This window comes from Fundulus heteroclitus, chromosome 16, assembly GCF_011125445.2.
Source record: "Fundulus heteroclitus isolate FHET01 chromosome 16, MU-UCD_Fhet_4.1, whole genome shotgun sequence".
Taxonomy (NCBI): Eukaryota; Metazoa; Chordata; class Actinopteri; order Cyprinodontiformes; family Fundulidae; genus Fundulus; species Fundulus heteroclitus.
Window position 1 is genome coordinate 6235847 of NC_046376.1, and position 13396 is coordinate 6249242.

At 47.9% G+C, this 13396-nt stretch overlaps 2 long non-coding RNA genes across 2 annotated transcripts; one reads left to right on the plus strand and one right to left on the minus strand.

The window, feature by feature from the left end:
• Positions 1-1184: 1184 nt before the first annotated feature.
• Positions 1185-2230, minus strand: LOC118566475. Its single transcript, XR_004933046.1, has 3 exons — positions 2042-2230; positions 1915-1972; positions 1185-1851 (listed from the first exon to the last, which is right to left on the minus strand). It is a non-coding gene; the product is annotated as an uncharacterized LOC118566475 (long non-coding RNA).
• Positions 2231-10931: 8701 nt separating this feature from the next.
• On the plus strand, positions 10932-11873 carry LOC118566504. The gene is made up of 2 exons (XR_004933081.1): positions 10932-11198; positions 11752-11873. It is a non-coding gene; the product is annotated as an uncharacterized LOC118566504 (long non-coding RNA).
• The last annotated feature ends 1523 nt before the right edge of the window (positions 11874-13396 follow it).

Genomic DNA, 13396 nt, shown 5'->3' on the forward strand with positions numbered 1-13396 from the left:
GCAGCGGCGGACAGGCTGGCCAACGGAGGTCTGGTTGGGGGTGGTCTGTGGAGAATCTGGGCGTAGGCAGCCTGCTTAATCCACTCGATCTCCTCCGCTAGCCCAGTGATTCCAAGGACAGACAACACAGTGGTTTGATCCTTATAAAGGTTCCACAGGCTCTCCGCCGTGTCAACCCGCACCCAGGGCGGGTCAAAGGTGGGTAAAGTGTCCAGAAGCTTCCTCAGATCCAGGAACATGGTTTCAGCCAAGGAGCTCAGATGGGAGGCAGGCACTGGACTCTGTGTGGGCAACAGGCTCATTCTGGCTGGTTCGTACTGTCAGGTACTGATTACTGAGCCTGAATTCAGCCACACACAGAGCTTCGTTTTAAGAGTTTTATTGAAGGAGATGAGTGGTGGAAAGGTAACCAGTAGACTGTACCAGATGGCAGCAGAGTGATGTTGACCGTGGCTGGAGCAGGAGAACGTAGTGGAGCCGAAGCCGGGGGACTTGAGGGAACGCAGGCAGGAAGGCAGAGACGAGGCTGGCTGGAGATGGGAGCACACGATGTGGGACGAAGGACGCTGGGAGACGTGAGGCATGAGCAGACGTGGGAAGGACGTTGACGAACCAGCAGTGAAAGCAGAAATGAGAGGAGTTTATGTAGGAGGTTGAACAGGTGGAATGAGTCCAGACTTGATTATTGCAGCAGGTGAAACTGATCCAGCATGGAGTGAAGCAGGGGAGAGAAGATAGTGGAAGGCTCCGGAACTGTCCATGGTGCAGCAGGAGAACTGCATCCTGACACACATTGTGCAAACATCAGGGCGTCATAATTAGTCAATTAGCCATTATAGTCCAGAGTTTAACATTTGGCACTAGGATGTTTTCATTCCAATTCTCAAAAGTGCTTGAAAAATAACAAAATAAAAATATTTTTTGTACAAGCATGTATTTTATTAGTGTCATTTATTGCAAAATTGCATATTAAAATTCCCAAACAGGCTATTACACTTTCAGAAATAAAAGGATAAAACATGCGATTAATTTGCAATTAACCTCGAGTTAACTATCGACATTATGTGATTAATCGATTCAAATTAAAAATTTTAATCGTTTGACAGCCCTAATATAAATACATGTCTTGTGTCCTTCACATTTGTTAATGTGGTTGTACCAGTGTTTTACAAATGGGCAACTTGAATTAATAAAAACCAATTTAACAATTATACGGTTGTAATTAATTCTCCTCCAAGTCACCTTTAAGGCACACAGGCCCGCTACAGATGAGGCTTGAGACAATCTCACCCAATTCAATAATTTTATTTATTGCACAATTGTTTTGGGTTCAGTTTGATAAAACATACATTAAAACCAATCACACAGTAAAATGACAGTTTGGCTCACTCTAGGTGGCAGTCCAAATCAGGGTAGTGGCGTACAAAAGAAACGCAGCAAACAAAAATAAAAGAAAATCATGCACCAAACCAAAAAGCACCACCACCCGGAAAGTCCACCGCCAACACCACGAGCTGGCTGTTCCTGGCAAATATACAATAGACACTCAAATAACATGCATTAAATGATACAGTTTAGTCCACAACAACTCAAGCAGCAGTTATAATTAAGAATCCGTCTTGGGGCACACGGCCACACCACAGCTCGCGCCACCCAGAGAAGCACCAGAAGAATCAGTAGAGCTGGTCGCAAACCAGCCCAAATCAGCCACAGTGGACGAGGGCCAGGAGCCAGCTTTACGCCAACCAGGTTGACGGGTAAGCCGCAGACGATGGATACCCAAGGTAGCAGGCAAGTGGCAGCTCGGAGTAACAGTCTGGCAAACAGCCAGCCAAGGACAAACAGCAGCGTCTATCAAAAGTAGATGTCAAAAATAGAATCTGAACGTGTACAGAAAATAAGCTTCTCACTTACCCCTGAGCTCTGTGTAGTGCCTCAAGCAGGGAGGGGAATCAAACAGTGTACTGGCCACCTGGATACACAGGTAAAGCTGAGCTAAAGCTAAGTTAAGCAAACATTAAGAGTGTGGGAAGCTTCTTACCACAGGAAGAATTGGTCTGAGATAAATGTCAGTCTTTCATGCGTGCATTTGTATGCAGCTGGCATGCAGCACCAGCAAACGCCGAGGTCTGAACCAGAAGACAGACATGTCTGCCAGGTGAGGGAGGGCCCTTTATATACAGACAGCACCACAACCAATTAGATTCAGGCACCTGTATGGTGCGTTCAGGGCCAGCAGGGCATATTGCCACATTAATTTAATTTTTTGTTGTCTGTTTTTAAAGAGTATTAATACGTTTTCTGCTTGAAGCGGTTAAAGTAAACTAATACTCACTCCCGAGTCCAGACAGTAGATGGCACAAGTTGTTTAAGCCGTCATGCTTCCCCGGGTTCGTTAATTCGTTGTGCAGGACTTTAAAATAATAACTCAGCCATGGACGCAGAATTCCATTTCACCTTTGCAAAGGGGAGAGATGATACACCTGCCAACTGCGGGCAACAACTCTCTCTCTCCCCCCGTTTAGGCTTGTTTTTATTAAAGTTAGAAAATAGATTATACAATAAGTCACACAATGAATAACGCACACATCTTATCGCTATCTTACTCCCTAATAACTATCTTCTCTTGTTGTTTTCTCCTGCTGCGTGTGAATTGGAGTTTCTGTTCTTTCCCACTGCCTAGGAACTGGCCTTGAAACTCTCTCCTGATACATTTGCTCATAAACAGAATCTATTCAAATTCTCTTATTCTGATCAACAGACATGGCCTTAAAGCATATAAATTGCATATTAAAAGCATGTTAAACCTCCATAAAATGTAAATCATGTAAATTTACATTTTGGTGCAAAATGAATTTCTTTTAGCGGTGTCCCCTATTTCTTATCATGCATGATGTATTTTGCGATGCTTATTGTATCTTAAAGGTGCCTCTTTGAATCTTATTCAAACCCCTTGTGGGGTTAATAAACTCCAAAACATATCTATATATGTATATTTAGATGAGTTAAGTAAAAAGTAAAAGAAAATCCCTCATATTAGGAGGCAGACACCCTATCTATTTTTAAGACTAATGTTAAAACTTTCCTTTTTGACAAAGCTTATAGTTAGAGTGGCTCATACCCTGAGCTATCTCTATAGTTGTGCTGTGATAGGCCTAGGCTGCTGGAGGACATCAGGGTCTAATTTTCTCACTCTACTGATTTCCACTGTTCTTCAGTCTACTGTTCTCCAGTTTTGCATTGTATTACATTGAAATGACTGTCGTCATTTCAGCTTTTAACTTTTTGCTCTCTCTCTTTTTCTTCATAGTAGGTACACCTGGTCTGGCGTTCTGTTAACTGTGACATCATCCAGAGAAGACGGCTCACCCGCTACTACCATCTAATGTAGAACAGATTACTGGATCAATGTATGCTTCTGTGCTTTTTTGTCTCTCTTGTTGTGTCTCTGTTCTGTCTTCTGTAACCCCAGTCGGTCGAGGCAGATGACCGTTCATACTGAGCCCGGTTCTGCCGGAGGTTTTTCCTTCCCGTTAATGGGTGGTTTTTCTTCCCACTGTCGCTTCATGCTTGCTCAGTATGAGGGATTGCATCAAAGCCATGTACAATGCAGATGACTCTCCCTGTGGCTCTACGGTTCCCCAGGAGTGACTGCTGCTTGTCGGGACTTTGATGCAATCAACTGGTTTCCTTATATAGGACATTTTTGACCAATCTGTATAATCTGACCCAATCTGTATAATATGATTGAACTTGACTTTGTAAAGTGCCTTGAGATGACATGTTTCATGATTTGGCGCTATATAAATAAAATTGAATTGAATTGAATTGAATTCTTTGCTTGTTGATTTTTCCAGCAGTCTTCAGAACTCCTGCCTGACACAGAATATTTAGTTTTATAAAAGAAAATTGTCATGATTTTAGTTTCTGTCTTAAGTTTGAATTATGGAATAGTTTGAGTTTTGTTGTGGTTTGATTTTGTTCTTTGTTTTATACTATCTGTTGGGGTTCTGTAAGCTTTTAGCTCAGTTCTGTTCACCTGCCAGCTCACCTCCAGTCACTAGCCAATCAGTTCAGTTCAGTTTCCACCTGTCACTTGTAATTAGTCTTCACTCCCGTTTACCTGCTCACTCCACTATATAGTTCTGCCTCGGTCTTCAGTTCTCTGCCAGATCATTAACGAGCCACGGTGAGTTTTGTTCCAGCGTTCCTTTCTTGTGTGACCTGTTGATGATAACCCGAGAGCCTTTTTGATTCTGAGCCAGCCTGTTCCCTGATCTGTTTTTCCTGCCCTGTCTGACTGATTTACCGGTTTACCGACTAGTTTCTGTCCCATGGTTATCCGAGCTTGCTTTGCCCTGTCTGTACCTCTGCCTATTTTGGACTGCTTTTTGTGTACCGGATTTTGGACTGCCCTTTTGACTATTGAGCCCGCCTGTCCCTGTTTTCATTATTAAAATCCTGTTTTTTGCCTTAACCTCACTTGTTGGGTTTGAATACTGGGTTTGCCTGATTCTAGTTCATAACAGAATGATCTGGCCCCACTAAAACCTATCGCCCAACAAGTTTTTAGAGGTTTTTTTTTTCCCTCCACACGCTATGGCTTGGGAGGGGTCCAGATTGGCGTTCTGTCCCCCTGGTATCGGTCCCAGACGCCATCTCTCCAGCAGCCGCAGCAGCAGTAACCCGCTGCCTGCTCCGAGCTTACGATTGGGAGGGCTTTTTGTCACTAATTCAGGTTCTGCTCAGAATAGAGGGGATCACTCACCCAGCGACACCGCTGTCGGCTCTGCCCATGGGTTTTATCCAGACCCAACTTTGTTTATGGAGGTCGAAGCGGAGGTGGTGCGGGATCTTCGCCCGGATCTTTTTCTCTCTCTCCCTCCAGAGGAGGAGATGCAGGGAACGCTGTGGGCTCCGCCGATCCCGGCTCTACCGACAGAATCAAACCTCCAGCAAGTCCTGCCGTCCCGCCGTCGGAGGAGGGGAAGGAAACCTGTGGGTCGCTACCTCACCCGTTCTGTTCGGCCGACAGGCGAGTCAGTACCGCGCCCGTCCGTTGCCACTTCCTGCTCAGTGGATCGGAGTCCGGTGCTCCCCAGAGCTGAGCAGCCCACAGCGCCTCCTGGTGGCGCCCGTGATGCTGAGGATCTGGCTCTGGAGGACCAGTTAAGAGCGTTTGCCCCTATTATTAAAGACCTTAGGGAGGCTCTTTTCAGCCAGTATTCAGAGGAGCTGGAGGCTAAATTAAAGGAGGTCGAGGGGCACTATAGAGCGGCTCTCCAGGGTTTCTATAGTGGACTCAATCCTGTCCCCAAGGGTCCAGCCGACGCCCCTGCACCTGTCCCAGAGGACCCGCCTCCTACCTCAGCTCCAGTGCCGGCCTCCGGCAACTATAAAGCAGCACTGTCTGCGCAGCCGGCCCAAGACGTTGCAACCCCGGAGGGTCCGCAGCCGGCCCAAGACGCTGCAACCCCGGAGGGTCCGCAGCCGGCCCAAGACGTTGCAACCCCGGAGGGTCCGCAGCCGGCCCAAGACGCTGCAACCCCGGAGGGTCCGCAGCCGGCCCAAGACGCTGCAACCCCGGAGGGTCCGCAGCCGGTCCAAGACGCTGCAACCCCGAAGGGTCCGCAGCCGGCGCAAGACGCCGCAACCCAGGAGGGTCCGCAACCGGCCCGAGACGCTGCAACCCAGGAGGGTCCGCAGCCGGCCCGAGACACTGCAACCCAGGAGGGTCCGCAGCCGGCCCGAGACGCTGCTACCCAGGAGGGTCCGCAGCCGGCCCGAGACGCTGCTACCCAGGAGGGTCCGCAGCCGGCCCGAGACGCTGCAACCCAGGAGGGTCCGCAGCCGGCCCGAGACGCTGCAACCCAGGAGGGTCCGCAGCCGGCCCGAGACGCTGCAACCCAGGAGGGTCCGCAGTCGGCCCGCGACGTGGGAACCCAGGAGGGTCCGCCGCCAGTCTGCGACGTGGGAACCCAGGAGGGTCCGCCGCCAGTCTGCGACGTGGGAACCCAGGAGGGTCCGCCGCCAGTCTGCGACGTGGGAACCCAGGAGGGTCCGCCGCCAGTCTGCGACGTGGGAACCCAGGAGGGCCCGCCGCCAGTCTGCGACGTGGGAACCCAGGAGGGTCTCCCACTGGCCCACGATGAGGGGGTTCAGACGAGCCCTCTTTCAGGCCGCAACTCGGGGGCTCATCGGGACACTGGGCGCCGTGGCCCTCGCCCAGACGACAAGCGGCGCCGTGGCCCTCGCCCAGACGACAAGCGGCGCCGTGGCCCTCGCCCAGACGACAAGCGGCGCCGTGGCCCTCGCCCAGACGACAAGCGGCGTCGTGGCCCTCGCCCAAACGACAAGCTCCGTCGGGGGTCTCGCCGAGAAGACAAGCACCCAGAGCCCCATGGAGACTTAGAGGCCCCTGGACCTCTTTTGAAGCTCTTACCCCCTCATCTTTGGCTTGACAGCCAATTTCCCAAGTGGCTGACCAAACTGTCTTTGTCGGAGGTTCTGGAAGGGTTACTGATGAGGTTCTGGGTGTTAAAGGGTCTGGGAGCATCTGAAGCCTGTAGCCAGGTCCCGTCTGAACCTGTAGCCTGTAGCCAGGCCCCGTCTGAACCTGTAGCCTGTAGCCAGGCCCCGTCTGAACCTGTAGCCTGTAGCCAGGCCCCGTCTGAACCTGTAGCCTGTAGCCAGGCGCCGTCTGAACCTGAAGCCTGTAGCCAGGGGCCGTCTGAACCTGAAGCCTGTAGCCAGGGGCCGTCTGAACCTGAAGCCTGTAGCCAGGGGCCGTCTGAACCTGAAGCCTGTAGCCAGGGGCCGACTGAACCTGAAGCCTGTAGCCAGGGGCCGACTGAACCTGAAGCCAGTAGCCAGGGGCCGACTGAACCTGAAGCCAGTAGCCAGGGGCCGACTGAACCTGAAGCCAGTAGCCAGGGGCCGACTGAACCTGAAGCCTGTAGCCAGGCTCCTCCTGAACTCTGTAGCCAGGCTCCTCCTGAACTCTGTAGCCAGGCTCCTCCTGAACTCTGTAGCCAGGCTCCTCCTGAACTCTGTAGCCAGGCGCCTCCTGAACTCTGTAGCCAGGCGCCCCCTGAACTCTGTAGCCAGGCGCCTCCTGAACTCTGTAGCCAGACGCCTCCTGAACTCTTTAGCCAGGCCTCTCTTCTAGCTCTTAGTCCGGCGTTGTCTCCAGCCTTTAGTCCGGCGGCAGGTTCTGTTCTTTCTCTCTCCAGACGTCGGTTCCTGAGGGTCCTGTTCTACCGACGGTCCCCGAGGTTGCTGCTCTGCCGCCGGTCTCCGAGAGACCTGCTCCGCCGCCGGCCTATGAGAGACCTGCTCCGCCGCCGGCCTATGAGAGACCTGCTCCGCCGCCGGCCTATGAGAGACCTGCTCCGCCGCCGGCCTATGAGAGACCTGCTCCGCCACCGGCCGCCGGACATCTTTGCTAACCGGGGCCGTCCTACAGGACACCCGCCGGATTACCTGTCTCACAGGGGTCGTCCGCCGGGACGTCCGCCGGAGAACCTGACACGCCTAGGACGTCCGCCGGCGAACCTGACACGCCGAGGACGTCCGCCGGAGAACCTGACACGCCGAGGACGTCCGCCGGAGAACCTGACACGCCGAGGACGTCCGCCGGAGAACCTGACACGCCGAGGACGTCCGCCGGAGAACCTGACACGCCGAGGACGTCCGCCGGAGAACCTGACACGCCGAGGACGTCCGCCGGAGAACCTGACACGCCGAGGACGTCCGCCGGAGAACCTGACACGCCGAGGACGTCCGCCGGAGAACCTGACACGCCGAGGACGTCCGCCGGAGAACCTGACACGCCGAGGACGTCCGCCGGAGAACCTGACACGCCGAGGACGTCCGCCGGAGAACCTGACACGCCGAGGACGTCCGCCGGAGAACCTGACACGCCGAGACCGTCCTTCGGGACGTCCGCCGGATAACCTGACACGCCGAGGCCGTCCTTCGGGACGTCCGCCGGATAACCTGACACGCCGAGGCCGTCCTTCGGGACGTCCGCCGAACAACCTGACACGCCGAGGCCGTCCTTCGGGACGTCCGCCGGACAACCTGACACGCCGAGGCCGTCCTCCTCGACGCCCGCCTGAGAACCTGACTCGTCGGGGCCGTCCTGCTGGACGCCCGCCTGAAAACCTGACTCGTCGGGGCCGTCCTCCTGGACGCCCGCCTGAGAACCTGACTCGTCGGGGCCGTCCTCCTGGACGCCCGCCTGAGAACTTGACTCATCTTGCTTTGTTTTAGTTTGTATTTGGACATTTGTTTGACTCTAGCCCTCCGTCCTGCACCTCCCTCCACCCACCCGATCTAGTCTGTCTTCTTTGTCTTGATTTAGGCCGTCTGGAATCCGGCCTTAAGGGGGGGGGTTCTGTCATGATTTTAGGTTCTGTCTTAAGTTTGAATTATGGAATAGTTTGAGTTTTGTTGTGGTTTGATTTTGTTCTTTGTTTTATACTATCTGTTGGGGTTCTGTAAGCTTTTAGCTCAGTTCTGTTCACCTGCCAGCTCACCTCCAGTCACTAGCCAATCAGTTCAGTTCAGTTTCCACCTGTCACTTGTAATTAGTCTTCACTCCCGTTCACCTGCTCACTCCACTATATAGTTCTGCCTCGGTCTTCAGTTCTCTGCCAGATCATTAACGAGCCACGGTGAGTTTTGTTCCAGCGTTCCTTTCTTGTGTGACCTGTTGATGATAACCCGAGAGCCTTTTTGATTCTGAGCCAGCCTGTTCCCTGATCTGTTTTTCCTGCCCTGTCTGACTGATTTACCGGTTTACCGACTAGTTTCTGTCCCATGGTTATCCGAGCTTGCTTTGCCCTGTCTGTACCTCTGCCTATTTTGGACTGCTTTTTGTGTACCGGATTTTGGACTGCCCTTTTGACTATTGAGCCCGCCTGTCCCTGTTTTCATTATTAAAATCCTGTTTTTTGCCTTAACCTCACTTGTTGGGTTTGAATACTGGGTTTGCCTGATTCTAGTTCATAACAGAAAATAAGTTTTTTGTTGATAAAATGTGTTATACTTCAGAATTAAATATTATTTTGAGATGCTAACGTTGGTTACTTACATTTCTTAAGTTCCACAAATCAAAACTACTCTCTCCTGCTTCTTCTTTCGCCTGTTATAGCGTAGATAATATAACATTTTTTAATTGGGACTAGTTTCGTAGTCTAATATTCGTTGTAGTAACCGCGGTATTCTAGCGTGAATTAAATGTAAATTTCGGGCTGCAACAGCCAACCAGGGAGAGAGAAGGCGGGACTTAAGGCAAAACAACCAATGCGAGTGGAGTTAAACAGCACACAGCACAGTTACGTGCGCTGCTAAGTTAAAGCGACAGGAAAGACCGACGACTAGACACGCAGGCTGGCAGACGGAGCTGCGGCAGCAGCCACCGCCAAGCAGCGGAGCTGCGAGAGGAAAATAAGCGACTGCTGTAACAACGCTGTATTGTAAATTATAAACATGTTATTCACATCGAATTATTGGTAGGGACAATTAGGTCGGTCCAAAATTTTGATAGGGACATGTCCCTATGGTCCCTATACAAACCTACGCCCATGGTAATGTTACAGGACGAACTTTGGTGGATGATGAAGATTTGCAGGCAGCGTCACAAGACAAGAAGCAGCAGCAGCCGATTTCTCCACCCTCCCGCCCAGGACAGGTTGGAGGCTGTCTCGAGCCAGACCGCATGCAGGCCACATAACCTTGTTATGTTCATTTATAAAATCACTTGAAATGATCCCCCCCCCCCTCTGGTTTTTTTGCAAATCGCACACTGGGTACCATGGTCTAACAAAAGACCCAAACAGGTGGGCATTTTTGTTATTAGCACTGTTTAGATTTTGGTGAAACATAAGGAAAGGAAAAAACATAAGGAAATCTGCTACAATCCTTACAGTTTTGAAAGAAGCTTACATAATTATTTATTTTCATTTTATCAAGCTATTTTATTTTTATTTTTCATTACAATTATTGTTATTTTTATGTCGGACACATACCCAGTTCACTTGGACAAGATGTGTGCAGATCCGCAGCCGCAATGTTGCCAGCAGGTCAGATGAAATGGGAGGGAAGGGATGCGATTGAAGGTGTTCTTGTTCCAATATGATTTGTGCATTGTAAGCGTGAATTTGAAGTTGTAGAGGGAGTTAAATTCTAAGTTTTGTATTTATAGAATAAAAAAAAAATTACAAGTACAAATTTTTTTTACACCTGTTCAAATTTTAAGTACAAGTACACAAATTGTGTTCTGTGAGTTGCACATCAAACACCTCTTACATTCTCAGTTTTGCTCCAAATGGTCTAGAACTATTGTTGCAAAACTATTTGTGCATTGTAACTTTGGTGTTTTGTAATTGTAGATTTTTTTAAATCTGCCACAAGTACAAAATAAAGTTACACGTCTTCAAATTCTTGAGTACAAGTACACAAATTGTGTTCTGTGAGTTGCACATCATAAATGTCTGTCATTCAGTTCTGCTACAGTTGATCTAAAACAAATGGTGCAAAAGAAATTCAAACACGTGTATTAAAATCTTCAAAAAAAAACATTTTCTATATATTTTTTTCCTTGACACAAATACAAATCAACGAGTACAACTGCATGAATCTGCTGCTGTGAGTCACAAGTTCAACTTTAAAAGTTACGCCTTCATTTTGAGTTTTGACACAAACGCCCCAACGGTAAAAATTATCTGTGAGTTGTGGGTAGTACCCTTGATCAGACAGCAGGGGGCGCTGCCTGCTCCGTCTGTCTGCACCAACCGGAAATACGGCCTACTGCCATGTTGCCTTCGAAGAACGCAGCTCTCACTGTCATAGTAGCTGTGTCTCAATTCGGCGGCTGCGTCCTTCGAAGGACCCAGCCTACTCAGCCTTAGGAGGACCCAGCCATCGGAGGATGCTCCGGAGGATCCTCAGCCGTTGGTAAATGGGACGGTCTAGCCTTTGGAGCACTTCCTGGTTGCGATACGACGTCATCACGTCTACCCCAAGCCCGGCGAAAACAGCACCAGCGCCGATAAACGACGCAAAAAAATGGATATTGAATTTATTTATTTTTTATTTACTTGTTATTGGTGGAGGAGAGTCGGTTTACACGGCTTCGGCGGCAGTAAAACCGGCGACGAATTTTTCTCAGGCTGGAGGAGCGCAGTGGAGAGGTAACATTTACCTGCTATTATTTTCACCCACAGGGGCCTGCTAATGATCATAATATACCAGTTATTAAACAAACGCTTTTCAGCAGATTGATGAATATGTTTAAATATAAAATGTTATATTTATTTGTAAGACTTGATATAGGCTTATGTTTGTAACTTTAGTAATTTGAATTGAATAGTTAAATGTGTACAAACCCTGTAAATAACTGACTTAAATCACTACTTTCACTATCACTAATGTTGTGTTGAGAAGCCAAACTAATATTGAGAAATAAATCATTATTTGTCTAAATTGTTATCCCCTTACTGCCTGATTTTATTTGTAATTATATAACGAAAAAATAATACAGGAAATATAAATCTAAATATAAAAACGTAAAAAAAAAAAGTTAAATAGGGGATCTAGATGAAGTAAAATAAGTAAAGGCCAGAATTGTTTGGTCACAAATTAGCAACACCAGGCGTTAAGCGGTTAACATTCACTAGAATTATATCAGCTAAAATGAAATTGCTATCATCTAATCCTGTTCTTAATCTTCATGTCTCTATCCAGACACGGCCGATGTACTGCTGCATCAACTTAAATGCACAACATCTGCCTGGGAGCCGGTGACATCATGGCCCCAGACGATGAAGTGCAGGACGACATGCCAGAGGATGAGGAGGGGGAGAACGTGTTGGAAGCAGTCAGTGGTGCTCCCTGGTGGGACCAGCTGTCTGCCGAGGTGTCTGCCCTGGAGGAGGGTCTACCCGACCACGATTACATTTAGATGGCAAGTATAATCACTTTTTAGCTTTTCTCATGTAAGGGTTATGAAAACAGTTGTAGTAAAGTCATTTTCTGCGTCGTCTTAAACATTTTTAGGAACATGGCAGCCGTCGATTGGGTCAGCCCTGCAAACCCTGATGGACGATATGGTGAACAGTGGAGAGAGGCATCCCCCACCCCCCAGATGATGTCCCACTCGCAGTCAGAAGACTCCAAGGTCATCTGTGTGGCATCCCATCCAGTCCAGCAGCACCACCAGGGACTCCTGCTCAGTCAAAATTGTATATATGTATATATATATATATATATATATATATATATATATATATATATATATATATATATATATATATGTTCTTCAGTAATATTTATTTTATATCTTCTGTAAATAGTTAAAATGTTTTTAACTGCTCTGTTTTACTTTATTGTAAATACTTGTTTCCCTAAAAATAAATTGATGTTATCACTGAGAAGTTGTTCTAAGTTTACTTAAATTGTAAAGAAGTGATGAAACAGATGATGTAAAAGGTTAAAAGACTTTAAGAACACACAGACAACAATAACTTTTATAAACAATTTAATAATTTAATTTAACAATAACAGCAAAACAGAACATGAGGACAAACCATGGCCAGGTGGCAGCAGTAGGCTTCCCACTGACCCCCTGCCCTGTCCCTGGATCTTTGCATTCCTAAAGTAGAGGAAAACAATTTGTGTCAACAGATGCAATTTTCTGTAGTGTTTCTTTGAAGCTAGAAAAAAGGAGAGGACTTCTTTGAACTTGTGTGACTTTTACATATAAATGCAACATGTATATGGAATTATGCCTCAACTCTTACCTCCATCCGACTACAGCAGTGTTTTTGGCCCCGGTAAAGAGGTGGTTATTTTGCCCACGGAGTTTTATCAACTCCTCTGTATGCTCCCTGCTGCCTAGAACAAAATGACATGTAAAGCATATTTCTGTTATGTCAACAGGCTGTTCTGACTGTTCTGTATAATTACGCCGGTATTGTTCTTCAAGTGAATTATACTTTAAACCTTATTATACTGTACTGTAAATTAACTATACGTTATTGAGTATTCAAACAAAACGTTTGCAGTATTGACAGCCCAGCACAGCTGGACTGATGTTATTTCTTCAGCTGCATTAAGCTTTGACAGTTCTAATCACTTGTAATAAACTGTATGAGAATAAATTGATCGGATTTGTGAGGGACATGGCTATCAGCACAGTTACAATAAGATGTAGGTTAAAATAAAAAATTGTGACATTTTTATTCAGTCTTTTAATGTTGCTAAAAGTCTCGTATCAACAGATTAGCTCTACAAATTCCGGTGGCTCCGTTACCGTCATGTATTTTAATAATGTTCAGTTAAAAAAATAAAAACAAACTACTTACATAGCTGTACTCAGCACTACTGCCAG